The following is a 20811-nucleotide window of genomic DNA, read 5'->3' on the forward strand; positions in this document are numbered from 1 at the left end:
AAGTGACTGAATAAACGAGCACATAAATATATAAATAAGTATATAAGGGAAAAGAAACAAATCATTTTTTTACAGAAGAATTCCAAATAATACATGTAAATATACCCCCTTCAAGAGGTGGAGCTTAATTCCTCCCCTCTCCTTGAGGGTGGGCTAGATTCTTCCAGAAAACAGGGAATGAAAAGGGAAAAACTGTAACTTTGCCGTGGATGAACGTGGAAACCATCTTAACCAAGTGATGAAGGTCAGCATCACCAGTGATGTCATGGGGCTGTCCCACGCCCCTGGTATGATGTAATGCAAAGAGCACGTCAGCTCTGTAGTGTTTCTTCCAAAAACAAGCCCAGTCTAATTATGAGGAAAACTTCAGACAAATCCAAATTCTTTAGTATACCTCAAAAGTGCTAAGGTCACAAAAAACTAGTCAAGACTGAGCAATTGTCATAGACCAGAGGACACTAAAGAGACAGGACAACTTAAATGCAATGTAGTATTTTTGAATTGGATCCTAGAACAGAAAGAGAACATTAGTGGGAAAACTGATAAATCCATACCAAGTCTGAAGTTTAGTTAGTAGTAATATAGCATTGTGGCTTTCTTAGTTTTGACAAATATGCTATGGTGAAGAGTATATAGGAACTCTCTAGACTATCTCTTTATATAGTTTTCTATTACTATAAAATTATTCTAAAATTAAAAGTTTGTTTAAAAAGAATATGTTTAGCAACGTAAATGGCTATAATATCAATATTTAAAAATCAGCTTTGGCTAAAGCCTGCCAGACTTACATGCCTTTGCTGTGAGGAAAAGGGACACTGGAAGGTAGGCTTCCCTCTCGCTCCTCTAAGGGAGGGTTCAATCTCTTCCAGCCCTGCTCCAGCCACGTATGACCTAACCTTGCCCAGAATGCTGAGGTTTGCCACGGAAGGCTGAAGGTGCCCAGGGCCATCGGCCCCATCTACGACACTGTAGACGAGCCTAGGGTATTTCTTCCAAGAAGCAGGTAAACTGATCTCATTTGCACAAGGGCCACTTAACTATGTCTTGCCTGAATACTAAGGTTTTTTTATTCTTCCCTCAAAGATCTCTGTTGTGGGTGTTGATAGTCCTATTTTCTGCTGCTTTAATATATAGTGTTTCCTTTATTCCTCCTACTTCAATGCCCCACTCATATTTCAGACTGGGACCTAATCCTAATTTAGAGCTCTCTTTCCCCCTTTTGCCAACTTCTATTATGAATCTACCTTTGCCACCCAGCTTAGTGTATCCCAAGGTTCTCTTTACCAAGCCACAGTCACAGAACCCCAGGGAAAAGCAACCTGGTCTCATCTCTCCAGGCAGAGGAGAACAGAAGCTCCATCTCCACACATGCTGCAGATGGTTTTTCCAGTCTACCTGAATCATTACCAGCTAGAAGCAGCAGTCATTGGAACTTGGACGTGAGCTGCAAAGTATAGAATTGTGACAACAATTCCAGTGCCATGAGGACTTTTCCTGGATGTGGACTTTTCCTGGACTCCTGCTCCTTGTGACAGCTCCTAACAGACTGAACTGGGGTTGGGTTGCATTTGCAGGGATTTGGAATGGTGATGGTGCCAACATGGACTTGGTGAACATGTTAAGGACACTACTCTTTTATGGATTCTTGCTGTATTGGCCAAGAGTTTGCTTAAAGGCTTTAATCACTGTAAAAAAAAATAGAATACTGGATAAAGAAGATGTGGCACATATACACCATGGTATACTATTCAGCCATAAGAAATGATGACATCGGATCATTTACAACAAAATGGTGGGATCTTGATAACATTATACAGAGTGAAATAAGAAAATCAGAAAAAAACAAGAACTGCAGGATTCCATACATTGGTGGGACATAAAAATGAGACATGGACAAGGGTGTGGTGGTTAGGGGGGGCGGGGGAGGGAAGGAGGGAGAGAGGGAGGGGCACAAAGAAAACTAGATAGAAGGTGACGGAGGACAATCAGACTTTGGGTGATGGGCATGCAACATAATTGATTGACAAGATAACCTGGACATGTTTTCTTTGAATACATGTACCTGATTTATTTATGTCACCCCATTAAAATTAATAAAAATTTTTAAAAAAATCAGCTTTGGGCCTGACCTCTGGTGGTGGTGCAGTGGATAAGGCATCAATCTGGAATGCTGAGGCCACTCATTCAAAACCCTGGGCTTGCCTGGTCAATGCACATATGGTAGTTGGTGCTTCCTACTCCTCCCCACTCCTCTCTCTTTCTCTCTCTCTTCTCTTTAAAACGAAATCTTTTTTAAAAAGAAAGAAAAAAGTCTCTCTCTCTCTTGTCTCTAAAATGAATAAATAAAATCTTATAAAAATATTTTAAAAATAAAAATCAACTTTGGCCCTGGCCAGTTTGCTCAGGGAAAGAGCATCGGCCCAGCATATGGATGTCCCAGGTTTAATTCACAATCAGGGCACACAAGAGAAGCAACTATCTGCATCTCTCCCCCTTTTCCCCTCCCTTAGCCTGTAGCTCCATTGGTTCGAGCATCGCCCCAGGTGCTAAGGATAGCTCAGTTGGTCCGAGCAATAGCCTTATGTGCTGAAAACAGCTTGGTTGTTTGAGCATCAGCCCTAGGTGGTATGTTGTGGACCATTAATGGCAAAAAGCCATTATAGATTGGAGGCTTGGCAGGGGGCTAAGTTCTCCCCCCTCCATCTCCATATTTGGCTTTGATGCTGAGTATTTGCACCCACTCCACTTCCTTCCTTGGGTTGCAGGAAGCAATATACATACCCTTCCTCTGACTCTTTGTTTGTTTCAGATGTTTGTAAATTTCACTAATGTATCCTGTTTTTGCCTTGGGAGAGTTCCTGTGTTAGCCTTTGATGTGCAACTTTGTATCAGGGTCCTTGATTTGCATATAACTATATAATAAAGCGAACTGGGGCTGTGAGGCACTCAGATGCTGCCAGGCAGTTTGAGGAGTCCTCCCGGTCCCATCCGTTTTGTTCTGACAAAGTGTGTTTCCTTAATTCCGCACCGTTATTTGGAAGCTGCGCTGGTCCGCGGCAGGTGGGGGTTGCCGAGTGGATCCTGGTCAGGGCACATTCGGGAGTCTGTCTCACCATCTCCCCTCCTTTCACATTTAAAAAAAAAATCAACTTCATTGCTACACCCCTCCAAAAGAAAATATATTACATAACAAGATCTCATTTATAATAGCAGCAAACCCCACAAATACCAGGAATAAATCTAACACAAGATATGCAAGACCTGTATTACAAAATTATACACCTGAAACCGATAAAGTTTTATTAACCATTGCCACCCCAATAACTTCAATAAGTAAAAAATGTTTTAAGTTTTAAAAAATAATAAAAGCAATGAAAGAAAAAAAAATATGCAAGACCTTATGCAGAAAATTAAAAAGCTCTACCAAAAAATATACAAGAATTTATTTAAAATGAAAAGATATATAATATTCATAGCTAGGAAGATTCAACATAATAAACATATCAATTTTCTTCAGACTGTCTATACATACACTGCAATTCCAATATTTTTATATAACATAACAAGCTGATTAATGTTTGAAATAACACAGGACAAAAAATATATGAGATTCCTGAAGAATAAAATGGGAAGATTTTGCTCTTACAAATATCGAGATTCTTTTTTTTTTTTAATTGTGGGTTTTTTTTGAGAGAGAGACAGACAGACAGGAAAAGAGAGAGATAAGAATCACAAACTCGTAGTTACATGAGCCATTCTAGCATGTGAAGCAGAGGCCATGGAGTTGTCCTCAGCACCCGGGCCAGAGGAGCCTTGGCTGCGGGAGGAAAAGAGAGACAGAGAGGAAGGAGAGGGGGAGGGGTGGAGAGGCAGATGGGCGCTTCTCCTGTGTGCCCTGGCTGGGAATCGAACCCGGGACTCCTGCATGCCAGGCCGATGCTCTACCACTGAGCCAACCGGCCAGGGCCTTTAGTTGTTCTTTCACTGCCTCCCATACATGCCTTGACCAGGGGGCTCCAGCCAGTGACCCTGGGCTTCAAACCTGTGACTTCAAGGTTTCAAATCTAGCTATACTGGTTGGCTCAGCGATAGAGCATCGGCCTGGCGTGCGGGGGACCCGGGTTTGATTCCCGGCCAGGGCACATAGGAGAAGCGCCCATTTGCTTCTCCACCCCTCCGCCGCGCCTTCCTCTCTGTCTCTCTCTTCCCCTCCCGCAGCCAAGGCTCCATTGGAGCAAAGATGGCCCGGGCGCTGGGGATGGCTCCTTGGCCTCTGCCCCAGGCGCTAGAGTGGCTCTGGTCGGGACAGAGTGATGCCCCGGATGAGCAGAACATCGCCCCCTGGTGTGCGTGCCGGGTGGATCCCAGTCGGGCGCATGCGGGAGTCTGTCTGACTGTCTCTCCCTGTTTCCAGCTTCAGAAAAATACAAAAAAAAAAAATGTTCAAATCTAGGTCCTCAGCCTCTCAGGTCAATCAATGCTCTGTCCACTGCACCACCACCTGGTCAGGCAATATCGAGATTCTTTATGAAGCTAAAGCAATTAAGGTAGTGTGGTACTGATTAGAGACAAAAAGCTAGCAAACAGCAGAGATCCCAGAAACAGACCTACACAGATGTGCATCAGAGGTAGCACTTCAGATCGTAAGGCTATCCATTTTGAAAATAATAAAACTGACTCCCTATCTTATCCCCTTATACCACACAAAAATCAATCTTGGTTAGATTAAGGACTTAAATGTGAAAGGCAAACTTTTAAGCTTTTATTAGAAGAAAATAAAGAATATCTTTAAGATCATATGTTAAAGGAAGACAAAACACAAAAAGTACTATCTCTACAGAAAAGACTGAATTGTTCAATTCAATTAAAATTAGGAATTTCTGCTCCTGTAAAGGTACCATAAAAAAAAAAGCCACAAACTGAGGAGAAATATCTAACATGTATAACTGACAAATGATGAGTATCCACATAATTAAATAGTTCCTACAAATCAATAAAAATGATAAAAATACCAATTTAAAAAATGGGCAAAAGATGAAGGCTTTCCCCCTTAAATCAGGAACAAGACAGGGTTGTCCACTCTCTCCACTCTTATTTAATGTGGTACTAGAGGTTCTAGCCAGAGCAATCAGACAAGACAAAGAAATAAAAGGCATCCATATCGGAAAAGAAGAAGTAAAGGTATCACTTTTTGCAGATGATATGATCCTATACATCGAAAACCCCAAAGAATCCACAAAAAGACTACTAGAAACAATAAGTCAATACAGTAAGGTCGCAGGATACAAAATTAACATACAGAAGTCAATAGCCTTTCTATATGCCAACAATGAAACAACCGAGAAGGAACTCAAAAGAATAATCCCCTTCACGATTGCAACAAAAAAAATAAAATACTTAGGAATAAACATAACAAAGAATGTAAAAGACTTATATAATGAAAACTATAAACCATTGTTAAGGGAAATCGAAAAAGATATACTGAGATGGAAGAATATACCTTGTTCTTGGCTAGGAAGAATAAATATAATCAAGATGGCTATATTACCCAAAGCAATATACAAATTTAATGCAATTCCCATCAAACTTCCAATGACGGCCCTGGCCGGTTGGCTCAGCGGTAGAGCGTCGGCCTGGAGTGCGGGGGACCCGGGTTCGATTCCCGGCCAGGGCACATAGGAGAAGCGCCCATTTGCTTCTCCACCCCCGCCCCCTCCTTCCTCTCTGTCTCTCTCTTCCCCTCCCGCAGCCAAGGCTCCATTGGAACAAAGATGGCCCGGGCGCTGGGGATGGCTCCTTGGCCTCTGCCCCAGGCGCTAGAGTGGCTCTGGTCGCAGCAGAGCGACGCCCCGGAGGGGCAGAGCATCGCCCCCTGGTGGGCAGAGCGTCGCCCCTGGTGGGCGTGCCGGGTGGATCCCGGTCGGGCGCATGCGGGAGTCTGTCTGGCTGTCTCTCCCCGTTTCCAGCAAAAAAAAAAAAAAAAAAAAAAACTTCCAATGACGTTTTTTAAAGAAATAGAGCAAAAAATCATCAGATTTATATGGAACTATAAAAAACCCCGAATAGCCAAAGCAATCCTAAAGAAAAAGAATGAAGCTGGGGGCATTACAATACCTGACTTCAAACTCTATTATAGGGCCACGACAATCAAAACAGCATGGTATTGGCAGAAAAATAGACAATCAGACCAATGGAACAGAATAGAAAGTCCAGAAATAAAACCACATATATATAGTCAAATAATTTTTGATAAAGGGGCCAACAACACACAATGGAGAAAAGAAAGCCTCTTCAATAAATGGTGCTGGGAAAACTGGAAAGCCACATGCAAAAGAATGAAACTGGACTACAGTCTCTCCCCCTGTACAAAAATTAACTCAAAATGGATCAAAGATCTAAACATAAGACCTGAAACAATTAAGTACATAGAAGAAGACATAGGTACTCAACTCATGGACCTGGGTTTTAAAGAGCATTTTATGAATTTGACTCCACAGGCAAGAGAAGTGAAGGCAAAAATTAATGAATGGGACTACATCAGACTAAGAAGTTTTTGCTCAGCAAGAGAAACTGTTAACAAAATAAACAGACAGCCAAGTAAATGGGAAATGATATTTTCAAACAACAGCTCAGATAAGGGCCTAATATCCAAAATATACAAAGAACTCATAAAACTCAACAACAAACAAACAAACAATCCAATAAAAAAATGGGAAGAGGATATGAATAGACACTTCTCCCAGGAAGAAATACAAATGGCCAACAGATATATGAGAAGATGCTCATCTTCTTTAGCTATTAGAGAAATGCAAATCAAAACGGCAATGAGATACCACCTCACACCTGTTCGATTAGTTGTTATTAGCACGACAGGTAATAGCAAATGTTGGAGAGGCTGTGGAGAAAAAGGAACCCTCATACACTGTTGGTGGGAATGTAAAGTAGCACAACCATTATGGAAGAAAGTATGGTGGTTCCTCAAAAAACTGAAAATAGAACTACCTTATGACCCAGCAATCCCTCTACTGGGTATATATCCCAAAAACTCAGAAACATTGATACGTAAAGACACATGCAGCCCCATGTTTATTGCAGCATTGTTCACAGTGGCCAGGACATGGAAACAACCAAAAAGCCCATCAATAGATGACTGGATAAAGAAGATGTGGCACATATACACTATGGAATACTACTCAGCCATAAGAAATGATGACATCGGAACATTTACAGCAAAATGGTGGGATCTTGATAACATGATACGAAGCGAAATAAGTAAATCAGAAAAAACCAGGAACTGCATTATTCCATACGTAGGTGGGACATAATAGTGAAACTAAGAGACATTGATAAGAGTGTGGTGGTTACGGGGGGGGGGGGGGAGGGGGGAATGGGAGAGGGAAAGGGGGTGGGGAGGGGCACAAAGAAAACAAGATAGAAGGTGACAAAGGACAATCTGACTTTGGGTGGTGGGTATGCAACATAATTGAACGACAAGATAACCTGGACTTGTTAACTTGTTATCTTTGAATATATGTATCCTGATTTATTGATGTCACCCCATTAAAAAAATAAAATTATTATAAAAAAAATGGGCAAAAGATTGTAATAGTCATTTCACAGAAGAAGAAATGTGTAGCCAATAAATATGAAAAGATGCTTAATCACCTTAGTGACTGAAAAAATGTTAATATAGCCCACAATGAGGTATCACTTTACATTCATTATAATGACAAAAATTAAAAAGTGGGACAATATCAAGTATTGATTAGGGTGTGGGTCATTAGGACAAATTGCTGAAAGGTGTATAAATTGGTACCATCAGTTTAAAATACATTATAGCACAATCTTGTTGAACCAAATCTTTATATGTCCTATTAAACAACAATTCCATTCCTAGGAATGTTCCTTAGAAAAGTAGTTACACATGTATGCCAGGAGACATGTACAAGAATGTTCATAAGAGCAAAATGCTATAAATGACCCAAATTTCCATCAACAGATAAATGGTTGAATAATTTGTTTTACTGTCAAATAATATTACAGCATCGAGAATGAACAAGCCACAGCTACATATAAAACATAGGTGAATCCTGGAAATAAAATAATGAGTGAAAAAGTAAGTCACAGAAGACCACGTCAGTATGATGCTATTTTTTTACAAAGCTCACAACCAAGCCAAATAAACAATGTATTGACTAAGCATCTCCACAAATATGAAATACACACAGACACATATAAAAAAAAAAGAGCAAGGAAATGTTAAACACAAAATTTAGGAGAGTGGTAATTTCTGGGGCGGGGGGTGGGGTGGGGGGAATGAGACAAAATGATACAGGTATAGATGCTATTATTAATGTTCTTGTTTAATCTTGTGAGTTCTTGGGTTTTCATTATATTATCTTTATAACTCATGTATATAATAATGTTTTATTCTTTTATTACATATCCAATATATTTCTTTTGTTTGGGAGAGAGAGAGACAGATAGACAGGGACAGACAGGAAGGGACAGAGATGAGAAGCATCAACTCATAGTTGCGGCATCTTAGTTACTCATTGAATGCTTTCTCATATGTGCCTTGAAGGGGGTGTGGGGGTTGCTACAGCAAAGTGAGTGACCCCTTGCTCAAGCCAGCAACCTTGGGCTTCAACCCAGTGACATCTGGGCTCAAGCCAGTGACCGTGAGGTCATGTTTATGATCCCACGCTCAAGGCAGTGACCCCGCGCTCAAGCCAGTGAGCCCACGCTCAAGCCAGCGACCTCAGGGTTTCAAGGTACTCTGTGTCCCAGGCCGACACTCTATCCACTGCGCCACCGCCTGGTCAGGCCCCAATACATTTGATAAGAACAAACAGAAGGGGAAAGAGTAGGAAAAACTGAAGAATGACAACTCTTTTAGTAGAGAGTTCTACTGTTAGGGGAAAGAGAAATTAAGCCATAGCTGCAAGGGAATGGGGAACAAAGACAGTTTTATACTTTTTTAAAGATGGGAGCAATAGAGATAGATGCAATGGCAGAGTGCGAGCTTTGGTGAATTAGCTATTCCACTAAAACAATGAAAATACAGCCTGACCAGGCAGTGGCGCAGTGGATAGAGTGTTGGACTGGGATGCGAAGGACCCAGGTTCGAGACCCAGAGGTTGCCAGCTTGAGCGCGGGCTCATCTGGTTTGAGCAAAAAGTTCACCAGCTTGGACCCAAGGTCGCTGGTTCGAGCAAGGGGTCACTCGGTCTGCTGAAGGCCCGTGGTCAAGGCACATATGAGAAAGCAATCAATGAACAACTAAGGTGTTGCAACAAAAAACTGATGATTGATGCTTCTCACCTCTCTCCATTCCTGTCTGTCTGTCCCTATGTATCCCTCTCTCTGACTCTCTCTGTCCCTGTTAAAAAAAAAAAAAAAAAAGAAAATACAGGAAAACCAACTAAAGTCAACCATCTCAAAACTCTGGCAATTAACCAAAGACAAAGATGAAATAAAAATTATTCAAAAGAAACTACTATATCTTGGTAAGACAGCAGATTCTATGACATTTTAACTTGTGGCTATTCCCGTTCTCTCTCCTTCTTCAACTCAGTGGTTCAGGAGCCAAACGCTGACTAAATTCCAGACAACAGAGAGATATAAATGCTTTGGCTTGGAATTTTAGAGGAAATCCTGGAGAATGAGACAACTACAGAAAATTTGAAAAGGTCCGATATTTTCCTGGGGATCTAAAAGGATCACATTGCTGTGTGAGTGCTCAAGAAAGAAATGAAAAAGGAGAGAGCCGAGTCACTCACATCTGGCTGACTGTGAGGCCCTGTGCAAGCAGACAGTGAAATCTAAAGCTGCCATGTAAACTGGCTGAAGTGTGAAGCCATGCCTGCTCTCACAGATCGCCATGGCAGAAGGCAGGAGACATAGACACAAGGCATCTAAGGAAATCTATTTGACCAATCACTGGCTGACCATCAAATTATACTTACCAAGTGTGACCCCAAGGAATCTAGGCTTAAAAATAAAAGCAAGAGCCTGAACTGTGGTGGCACAGTGGGTAAAGCAACAACCTGGAAATGCTGAGGTCACCGGTTCGAAACCCTGGGCTTGCCCGGTCAAGGCACATATGGGAGTTGATGCTTCCTGCTCCTCCCCCTGTTCTATCTCTTCACCCCTCCTTTCTCTTTCTAATGAAAATGAATAAATAAATAAAAATATAAAAAAAATTCTTAAAAAAAAATAAAAATAAAAGCAAGAACTTTAGCCTGACTGACTGTGGTGCAGTAAGTAGAGCATCTACCTGGGACACTAAGGTCCCAGGTTCGAAACCCTGAGGTTACTGCTTGAGTGCAGGCTACTTTAACTTGAGCACCAGGTCACCGGCTTGAATGTGGGATCACAGACATGAGCCCATGATCATGGCTTGAACCAAAGGTTGATGGCCTGAAGCCCAAGGTCGCTGACTGGAGCAAGGGGTCACTGGCTCTGCTGGAACCCCCTGGTCAAGGCACATATGAGAAGCAACCAAAGAACAACTAAAAGTGACGTAACTCTGAGTTGATGCTTCTCATCTCTCTCCCTTACTGTCTGTCTCTCTCTCTTTCTCACTAATAATAATAATAATAATAATAAATAATAAAAACAAGAACTTAAAAAAAAAAAGGCTGGGGAAGAACTCAGGGGCCACACAGTAATACAGGGAATATAGACTTCACAGAATTAGTTGAGAAAACTTGCTGAACAAGTAAACAGCAACAAAAAAATAACAGTAACACTATAAACTACAAACATACAACCCAGAACAACAACAAACCTCGAGGGGGGAAGAGTCTGATACCAGAGTCGTTAGAGTATCAAAAATGTCCAGTTTTTGACAAAAAATTGTGAGACAAGCAAAGAAACAGTATATTATGATACATATTCAGGGGGAAAAAGCAGCCACATATACTAAAATTGGAACAATACAGAGAAGATTAGCATGGCCCCTGCGCAAGCAAGGATGACACGCAAATTTGCAAAGCATTCCATATTTTTAGGAACAAAACAGAAACAGAGACATGGACACAGGGAACAGATGGACAGCTGTCAGAGGGAAGAGGGAAGGGGGAAGAGGCGACTGGATCAAAGAAGGTGAAGGCATTAGCCAAACTATATATACATAACACAGAGATACAGACCACAGGGTAGCACTAGCCAGAGGGGCAGGGGGCGTGCAGGTGGGGGAGGCGGCTAAGGGGGAAATGAGAATGGAAAGAGACTTTACATGGGGTACCGGGCAGGGGCACGATGCGGTGGGTGGAGGGGGTTATATTGAGCGGAACACTTGAAACCATGTCAATACAATAAATTAAAATTTAAAACTTTTCTTTAAAAAAGAACATGTCCTTGAGGGGACCAATATTTGGGACTTAATAGACAGACACTTGAAGGTAACTCCATAGCTATTATGAAAAAAAGGATTTCTGTACTTGTATTTTTCTATCTGTTGTAAAAGATAACTATATAAAGCAATAATAATAAAACGGTGTTGATGGGCTTGTAATGTATAAAGAAGTAATTTGTATGACAATACTACAAAGGAGGGGAAAGGGAACAGAGGCATATTGGAGCAAATTGCTTTATATACTATTGAATTAATCCTGCCCTGGCCAGGTATCTCAGATGGTTAGAGTGTCATCCTGATATAATAAGGATGTGGGTTTGATCTCTTGTCAGCGTACATATAAGAGTCAACCAATGAATGTATAAATAAGTGGAATAACAAATTGATATTTCTTTCTCTCTCTCTCATCAATAAAAAAAAAATTAGTCCAAAGTAGATTGTTTCAAGTTAGAATGTTAATTGTATTCTCCAGGGTAACCACTAAGACGTTAATTAAAAATATACTGTTCACAAAAATTAAGGAATATTTTCAAAATGAACATGAAGCTATAAAATATCCCCTAATTTTTTTTTACTTTTTTTTTTTTTTTTTTTTTTTTTTTTTTACAGAGACAGAGAGAGAGTCAGAGAGAGGGATAGATAGGGACAGAAAGACAGGAACGGAGAGAGATGAGAAGCATCAATCATCAGTTTTTTGTTGTGGCACTTTAGTTGTTCATTGATTGCCTTCTCATATGTGCCTTGACCGTGGGGCTACAGCAGACCAAGTAAGCCCTTGCTCAAGCCAGTGACTTGGGGTCCAAGCTGGCTGGTGAGCCTTGCTCAAGCCAGATGAGCCCGCGCTCAAGCTGGCGACCTCAGGGTCTCGAACCTGGGTCCTCCGCATTCTAGTCCGACGCTCTATCCATTTCGCCACTGCCTGGTCAGGCAAAATGTCCCCTAATTTTTATGAGCAGTAAACATATAGAATTAATATGGAAATTAAAATGGTAAAGTAGAAAATATCTACTTAACACAAGAGAGGAATTAAAGAACAAAAGAACAGAAAAGGGAACAAAGTAAATATCAATCCTTCACAAACTCATACAAAAGACAGAGGAGAAAACACTTCCCAATTCATTCCATGCAGCCAGTTATTATATTAATACCAAAACCAGACAAAGACAACACAAAAAAAACTACAGACCAATATCCCTTATGTAAAAATCCTCAGCAAAATACTAGCAAACCAAGTCCAGCAACATATAGAAAGTATTATTAACAAGATCAACTAGGACTTATTTCAGGAATGCAAGGTAAGTTTACCATCTGAAAATCAATCAATGTAATACACCATATTAAGAGAATAAAGCATAACTCCACATGATCATCTCAGTAAACACAGAAAAGGCATTTGACAAAACCCAACACCCATTCATTGCAAAAACACTCAGAGAACTAGGAGTAGAAGGGAACTTCCTCAACTTGATAAAAGGTATCTATGTAAAACCCACAGCTAGCACCACACTTATGGAGAAAGACTTAATAGTTCCCCCTAAGATCAGAAACAAGATAAAGATACCCGCTGTCATCACTTCTATTCAGCACTGTATCGGAAAGTCTAGCCAAGGCAATTTAGCTAAGAAAAAAAAAATTCAGACTGGAAAAGAAAAGTAAAACTATCTCTATTGTATCAATAGATGACATGATCTAGTATATAGAAAATTGTAAGAAATCCACTAAAAACTATTTGAACTGCCCTGGATAGTTGGCTCAGTGTTAGAGCTTTGGCTCAGTGTGTTAATGTCCCAGGCTTGATTCTTGGTCAGAGCACACAGGAGAAGCAACCATTTGCTTCTCCATCCCTCCTCCTCCCCCTCTGTCTCTCTCTCCCCCTTCCATCCCTCTCCCACAGCTATGGCACAATTGACTGATTTGAGCAAGTTGGCCCTGGGCCCTGAGGATGGCTCTGTGGGCTCTGCCTCAAGCACTAAAAATAACTCAGTTGCGGAGCAACGCCCCAGATGGGCAGAGCATTGCTCCATAGGGAGCTTGCCAGGTGGATCGTGCAGGAGTCTGTCTCTCCGCCTACCCTGCTCTCACTTAATTTTTTTTTTAAATCAATAAAAACCAATTGTATTTCTATACAGTAGCAATGAACAATCAGCAAGTAAAAATTTTTTTAAATTGTCCTGGACAGATAGCTTGGTTGGTTAGAGCATCATCCTGAAGTGCTGAGGCTGCATGTTTGATCCCAGTCAGGGCACATACAGGAGAAGATTGATGTTCCTGTCCCCACTTCCTTCCTCTCTCACTAAAATCAATAAATAAAAAATTTTAAATACCATTTATAATAGCAGCAATAGGAATAAAATACCTAGAAATAAATTTAACAAAAGAAGTACAAAACTGGCCCTGGCTGGTTGGCTCAGCGGTAGAGCGTCGGCCTGGCGTGCGGGGGACCCGGGTTCGATTCCCGGCCAGGGCACATAGGAAAAGCGCCCATTTGCTTCTCCACCCCCCCTCTTTCCTCTCTGTCTCTCTCTTCCCCTCCCGCAGCCAAGGCTCCATTGGAGCAAAGATGGCCCGGGCGCTGGGGATGGCTCCTTGACCTCTGCCCCAGGCACTAGAGTGGCTCTGGTCGCGGCAGAGTGACGCCCCAGAGGGGCAGAGCATCGCCCCCTGGTGGGCAAAGCGTTGCCCCTGGTGGGCGTGCCGGGTGGATCCCGGTCGGGCGCGCATGCGGGAGTCTGTCTGACTGTCTCTCCCCATTTCCAGCTTCAGAAAAATACAAAAAAAAAAAAAAAAAAAAAAAAAAAAGTACAAAACTTGCATACTGAAAATTGTAAAACACTTCAAAAGAAATTAAAGGAAACCTAAATGGAAAGACTTCTCATGTTCATGAGTAGTAAGACCTAATATTGTGAAATGACAATACTTTACAAATTGACATATAGATTCAGATATACAGATTCAACACAATCCCTGTGAAAATTCTAGCTGATTTTCTGCAGGAACTCACAAGCTGATCCTAAAATTCATGTAGAAATGCAAGGGACTTAGAAAAGCCAAGACAATCTTGAAAAAGCAGAATAGAGGTAGAAGACTCCCATTTCTTGATTTCAAAACTTGATTTCAAAACTGTTTCAATAGAACAGAATTCACACACTAGAACAGAATGCAGAGTCATGAAATTAACCTTTAAATTCATGATTTATGGTCAATTGATTTTTCACAAGGTTGCCAAGACAATTCAGTGAGGAATAGAATATTCTTTTCAACAAAAGGTGCTAGGACAAGAAGATATTCACATGCAAAAGAATAAAATTTGGACCCTACCTCACACCACATACAAAAATGAACTCAAAATGCATCAACAATCTAAATGTAAAAGCATAAAACCATACAATTCTTGGAAGAAAACATAGGAATAAATCTTTGTAACCCTGGTTATGAAATAGTTTCTTGGATATGATATGAAAAACTCAAATGACAAAATAAAAAAATAGATAAATTTGACTTCAAATTTTAAAACTTTTATCCATCAAAAAAGTGAAAAGACAACCCCCAGAATGAGCAAAAAGATTTGTATTTCATATAACTGACAAGAGACTTGTATCTAAAACACATAAAGAGTTCTTACTAATAGGCCCCAGCAGGTTGGCTCAGCGGTAGAGCATCGGCTGGTATGTGGATGTCCCAGGCTCGATTCCCAGTCAGGGCACACAGGAGAAGCAACCATCTGCTTCTCCACCCTTTCTCCTCCCCCTTCCCTCTCTTTCTCTCTTCCCCTCCCACAGCCATGACTCAACTGGTTCGAGCACATTGGTCCCAGGAGCTGAGGATGGCTCTGTGGTTTTAATTTTTCAGTCAAGTAGGTACCCTGAGCATAGGGTAAGAGAGGAGGTGCTGGAGATTTGAAGAGAAGGTATGAAATAGTCATCTAGGCCCTGGCAGGTTGGCTCAGTGGTAGAGCGTCGGCCTGGCGTGCAGGAGTCCCAGGTTCGATTCCCGGCCAGGGCACACAGGAGAAGCGCCCATTTGCTTCTCCACCCTTCCCCCTCTCCTTCCTCTCTGTCTCTCTCTTCCCCTCCCGCTGCCGAGGCTCCATTGGAGCAAAGTTGGCCCGGGTGCTGAGGATGGCTCTATGGCCTCTGCCTCAGGTGCTAGAATGGCTCTGGATGCAACAGAGCAATGCCCAGGATGGGCAGAGCATCATCCCCTGGTGGGCATGCCGGGTGGATCCCGGTTGGGCGCATGTGGGAGTCTGTCTGACTGCCTCCCCGTTTCCAACTTCAGAAAAATACAAAAAAAAAAAAAATGAAAGAAAGAAATAGTCATCTAGGAGGGTGGAAGAGCAAATGGCCTAGGGAAGTACAGTGGAGCAGGCGGAACTGGATTTAGCCAGGGCTGGGGTATTGCCCTGTCAGTATGCTGAAGTGACAGAGGGCAAGGGAAGTAAGGATGTATGCAAGGGAATGACATAATGATGGAGCATGGAATCTAAGCCGATTGAAGGGAGGACATGGGAGCCTGGAGAAAGTCAAGGGTAATGAAAACCTTCCATCCCAGTGGCACTGAAGGATTACTGGAGTTGGGGTGTTAGAGGGAGTGAACCAGGAGGATAAGAATTAGTGGATGCATAGCAGGGTGCCTGAGACTGAGATTACGGAGGCAACGCTGTCACAGGAACTGGTAAGAAGAGTACAGCTATCAGAGCGCATGGCGGAGGTGAGGCTGAAAGGCAAAAGTATTCAAGTATTGTAGGAGTGTGGATCACAGAAATGAGAGACAAGAACACTGAAGGGTCATCTGTTTGGATATTAAAATCACAAGAAGTAGGACTGGGCCAGTGTTATACAGAGTGACAGGAAACTAGTAGCTAAATTCTTCCAGGGATGAGGTGTGACAGGAGCAGGTATGTGTCTGTCTGTATCTGACTATAATGCAGGTAGGTGGGTGATGGTATAATCTGATGATCTGAGATTTAAAACAACGTGGTTGATATTTACTTAACATATCAACTCACAAATTATTTATTAATTATAAAGGAAAAGAATAACTATAAAGGAGAAACCTGGCAGACACCATCTTAAATAGTCAAAGTAAACAAAACCAATATTGAGACAAACTGGTATCATGTGGCTCCTGGTATGAAGTACTGCAGGCACATCTCTGCTGTGGTCTTCTTGCCCAAATTCCCTAACTGTACTATAATCACAAGGACACACCAAATAAACCAAAATCCTGTAAAATAACTAGCCAAGACTCTTCAAAGGTATCAAAGCCATGAAAGATAAAGAAAGACTAAAGGACTGCACCAGATTGAAAGAGCCCAGGTGACAACTAAGTGCAATGTGGGATCTTGAATTCAATCCTAGCCTGGACTGTGGTGGCGCAGTGGATAAAGCGTCGACCTGGAACGCTGAGGTCACTGGTTCGAAACCCCAGGCTTGCCCAGTCAAGGCACATATGGGAGTTGATGCTTCCTACTCCTCCCCTCTTCTCTCTCTCTCTTCTCTAAAAATGAATAAATAAAATCTAAAAAAAAAAAAATTCAATCCTAGAAGATAAATACAATATTAGTGAAAAAAACTGATAAAATCTGATAATTCTGTACTTTTGTTAATAGTACTGTGCCAATGTTAATCACCTAATTTTTATAATTGAACTGTAGTCGTATAATTTCTTAATATTTGGGGAATCTGAGTGAAGGATATATGGGAATTCTTTGTCCTATTTTTACAACTTTTCAAAAGTCTAAAATTATTTTTAAATAAAAAATTTTATTTCTAAAAAAAAAAGGTTGTTTAAGAAGGAGAAGAATATGTCTGGGAAGGGAATTAGAATGAGGACACCTCCCCTACCTCCCGGCCTCCTGCTGGGGAGCAAGGTGCTCAGGGGAGAGCCAGACCGCTATTCAAGCAGCAGATCTCAGCAGGGGCTGCAGTGCAATCAAGGGGTGTCTGGGGGCCTTTTTGATTGTCACAATAATTTGAGATCACTGGTGATATTTAGTGGGCATGGACTAGGGATGTTCAACTGGACAAGTCAGCTCCACACAGAAAAGAACTCTACCACATTCCATACAACTTTATCATGTCCCACAGGACAATGATGTAGGTAAAAAACCTGTTCATTCATTCATTTATTCATTTATTCAACAGTTACTGAGAGAGCTGACTATGTGCCAGGCATTGTTTCGGGTAATAGGGATGCATCAGGGCACACACACATGTGCCCTTCTAGAGCTTACACTCAAGTGGGACAGTCACACAATAAATAACAAACATAATAAAGATGTGAATTATATATTCTGTAAGAGGGTGAGGAGCACTATGAGAAGAATAGATCAGGGTATGTGCTAGTAGAAAGCTGTAACTTTAAAAGGATGGTCAGGGTAGGCCTCACTGAGAAAGTGACATCTGAGTAGAGGCCCAAAGGAATTGAGGGCAAGCGCCTTGTGCGAGAAAAGCATTCTAGGTACTGGTGATGGGCTAGTACAAATCCCCGCAGTAAAAGTGTGCCTAATATGTTCCAAGTAGCGCGGAGGAGGCAAGGATGGGTGGCACAGAGAGAGCAGTGGGGACAGTGGTAGGAGATAAGGTCAGAAAGGTTATGAAGGCCAGATCATAGATTTTAATATATAATGACTTTTCCAGAAATTCAACAACTACATAAATTCAGAAAAGACTGCACTTTGTTTTGTGAAGAATTGTTCATCAATTGTTCACAGAACTTCATGAAGAATTGTTCATCATCTAGGAAAATGCCATCACCCTACATGTGGTCTCTGAGTCACTAAGCAGCACACATGTAGCTGTCACATTTCCAGGTTCAAGTATCATTATATGCAAGACCATTTCATTATGTCTTCTAGTGAAATTATATCCCATCCTTTACATATTAAAATGCATATTGTTTTATTATAAATTGTTCTTCCTTTACTTCTCAATTATATTAAAATTAGGATATTATATTGGTTTGGGGGAATTGTGTGTGTAGACAGGTTCTGTTATCACACTTCATTTTAGAATAGTGAAGGGGGCATTTCAAAACATACATTGTAAAGCCTGACCAGGCGGTGGCGCAGTGGATAGAGCATTGGACTGGGATGCTGAGGACCCAGGTTCGAGACCCCAAGGTCACCAGTTTAAGCGCGGGCTCATCTGGTTTGAGCAAAAAAAGCTCACTCAGGCAGGGGGTTACTCAGTCTGCTGAAGGCCCGTGGTCAAGGCACATATGAGAAAGCAATCAATAAACAACTAAGATGTCGCAATGCGCAACGAAAAACTAATGACTGATGCTTCTCATCTCTCTGTTCCTGTCTGTCTGTCCCTGTCTATCCCTCACTCTGACTCTCTCTCTGTCTCTGTAAAAATATAAAAAAAAATAATAAAATTAAATTTAGAAAATATATATATACATTGTAAAAATGGAGTGTTGGGTCCAATAGGTATGAGAACCTCTAAGGAATGGCAGAAAACTAAGAGACTCTTCAGAAACCAGGGTGAGAATGGAGAGGATTTTGCTGATGCATGAAGATGAGTTTCAGAGGCCTGGTCAAAGGATTTCAGGATGGGGACAGAAGGGCTGCATGGAGGTGTAACTAGGAGACCGCTGGTCTTCTTGTGGTGACTACCATGATATAAGATAAAGGGCCTGATCCACTTTTTCTAAATTTATTTATTTATTTATTTTATTTACTCATTTTTAGAGAGGAGAGAGACAGAGAGAGAGAAGGGGGGAGGAGCTGGAAGCATCAACTCCCATATGTGCCCCGACCAGGCAAGCCCAGGGTTTCGAACTGGCGACCTCAGCATTTCCAGGTTGACGCTTTATCCACTGCGCCACCACAGGTCAGGCCTGATCCACTTTTTCATCTAAGTTGCTCCTCTCCCTGGGGGACTCTACCTGTTTAACAAGCTCATTGCTATAAACAATGCACCTTTAACCTGCTTAGGGATGGGAAAGAAGTATTATAGAAAGAGTTGAAACAATAACAGAAAGACAGATGCATTCAGAAAGAAGAGCCAATGGGGGTGGTAGGGTCAGAGACTGACAGGGAGAAAACAAAGCCAAAGACCAAGAGAGATAATATTCTTTTCAATCATGGCCATCATTATTTATTGAATATTTTTTAAGTTTTGGGCACTGGACAAAGTGAGGTACATGTATTGTCTCAGGTGGAGATTATTAAATTTCCATTTGACAGATGAGGTAACTGAGGCTCAAGGCCTAACGGCCAGTTTTAACAGGATTCAGCCTTCAAGGTCTGGGTTGTCTAGTATGTCTCTGAGAGGGAGAGAAACAGAAAGAGACAGAAGAAAGAAAGATGGAGATAAAGACAACTGTGAGAGGAAGAGGTGGGGCAGAGAGAGACTTACAGACAAGCACGCAGACGATCACGTGAGCTGCAGACTCGCACAGAACCTTCTCCCAAGAGGTTGGGGTGGGCCAGTTGGGCAGGCAGGGGCGGTGGGCTCCGCAGGATACTCACCTGGTCTCAGGGGCGCTCGCCCTCCCCTTGCTACCTGCGCGATCCTCCGCAACCCGCTGACCTAGGGTTGAGAGGCCGCCCAGGTAAAATCTCTCCCAGGCCCCACTCCTCACGCGCTCCCTCCCAGCCTCTTTCCCCCGCGCCCCCGACCTGGTCTTTACAGCCTCTCACCGGATACCTCCCACCGCTCACGCCACTCACGAGCAGACTCCAGGAACTGTGAACTGGACCTCAAGAACACCCAGGAGGTGCCCCTCCCGCCGACCCGAGCGCTAGCTGGAATGCTGGCTCCACCGCTACCTACTGACCCGAGGCTCCCCTGTCTTCCTTGTGATTGGCTGGAGATGAAAACACTTATTTTTACCTCTTCAATCTCTTGCCTCCAGACCCGGATTCGGCCCGGGGAAAGACTCCGCCCCTTTGGGGGTCTTTGATTGGCTGATGGCCGAGCCCATCCTTTAATAAGATTGGCCAGGAGAGAAGAACTCATCATTTTCTTTGTAGGTCTGTTGCACTAGGCTTCGGGATGTTAGTTGGAAGTCGTCTCCAGCGCTAAGCCCAAAGGGGGCCTGGCGCGAGTCACTGAATGATGAAGCTCCTAGCTTCTTGTTGTCCTACTCTGTAAGCCCCTTTAGCCACTGCTCCGCTAAGAGACACAGCTCTTCCCCCAATTTCCTATAGCTGACTCTCACTGCGAGGATATCTGAGCTAGGTTTCTCTCACTCAAAATGAGTTTAGTTCTTAATTTCAGCCATGGAGGTTGAGGGGGTTTGATTGGTGTAGCTCCTGCTACTTACTAAGACATTGGTCAAGTGACAACCTCACTAGGATTCTCAGTTTAACTGTCTGTGAAATGGGAAAACAGTTTAAAAATCTTGCCTGACCCTATAGTTGCAAGGATTAAATGATTGAACATAAATTAATTGCCCAGAACGTTAATAATTATGGTCTCTCGTCCCAATTCTTGCTT

At 42.2% G+C, this 20811-nt stretch overlaps 1 non-coding gene across 1 annotated transcript; it reads left to right on the forward strand.

The window, feature by feature from the left end:
- The first annotated feature begins 10904 nt into the window (after nucleotides 1-10904).
- Nucleotides 10905-11013, forward strand: LOC136386590 (U6 spliceosomal RNA). Its single transcript, XR_010747960.1, has one exon. It is a non-coding gene; the product is annotated as a U6 spliceosomal RNA (small nuclear RNA).
- The last annotated feature ends 9798 nt before the right edge of the window (nucleotides 11014-20811 follow it).

This window comes from Saccopteryx leptura, chromosome X (assembly GCF_036850995.1).
Source record: "Saccopteryx leptura isolate mSacLep1 chromosome X, mSacLep1_pri_phased_curated, whole genome shotgun sequence".
Lineage (NCBI taxonomy): Eukaryota > Metazoa > Chordata > Mammalia > Chiroptera > Emballonuridae > Saccopteryx > Saccopteryx leptura.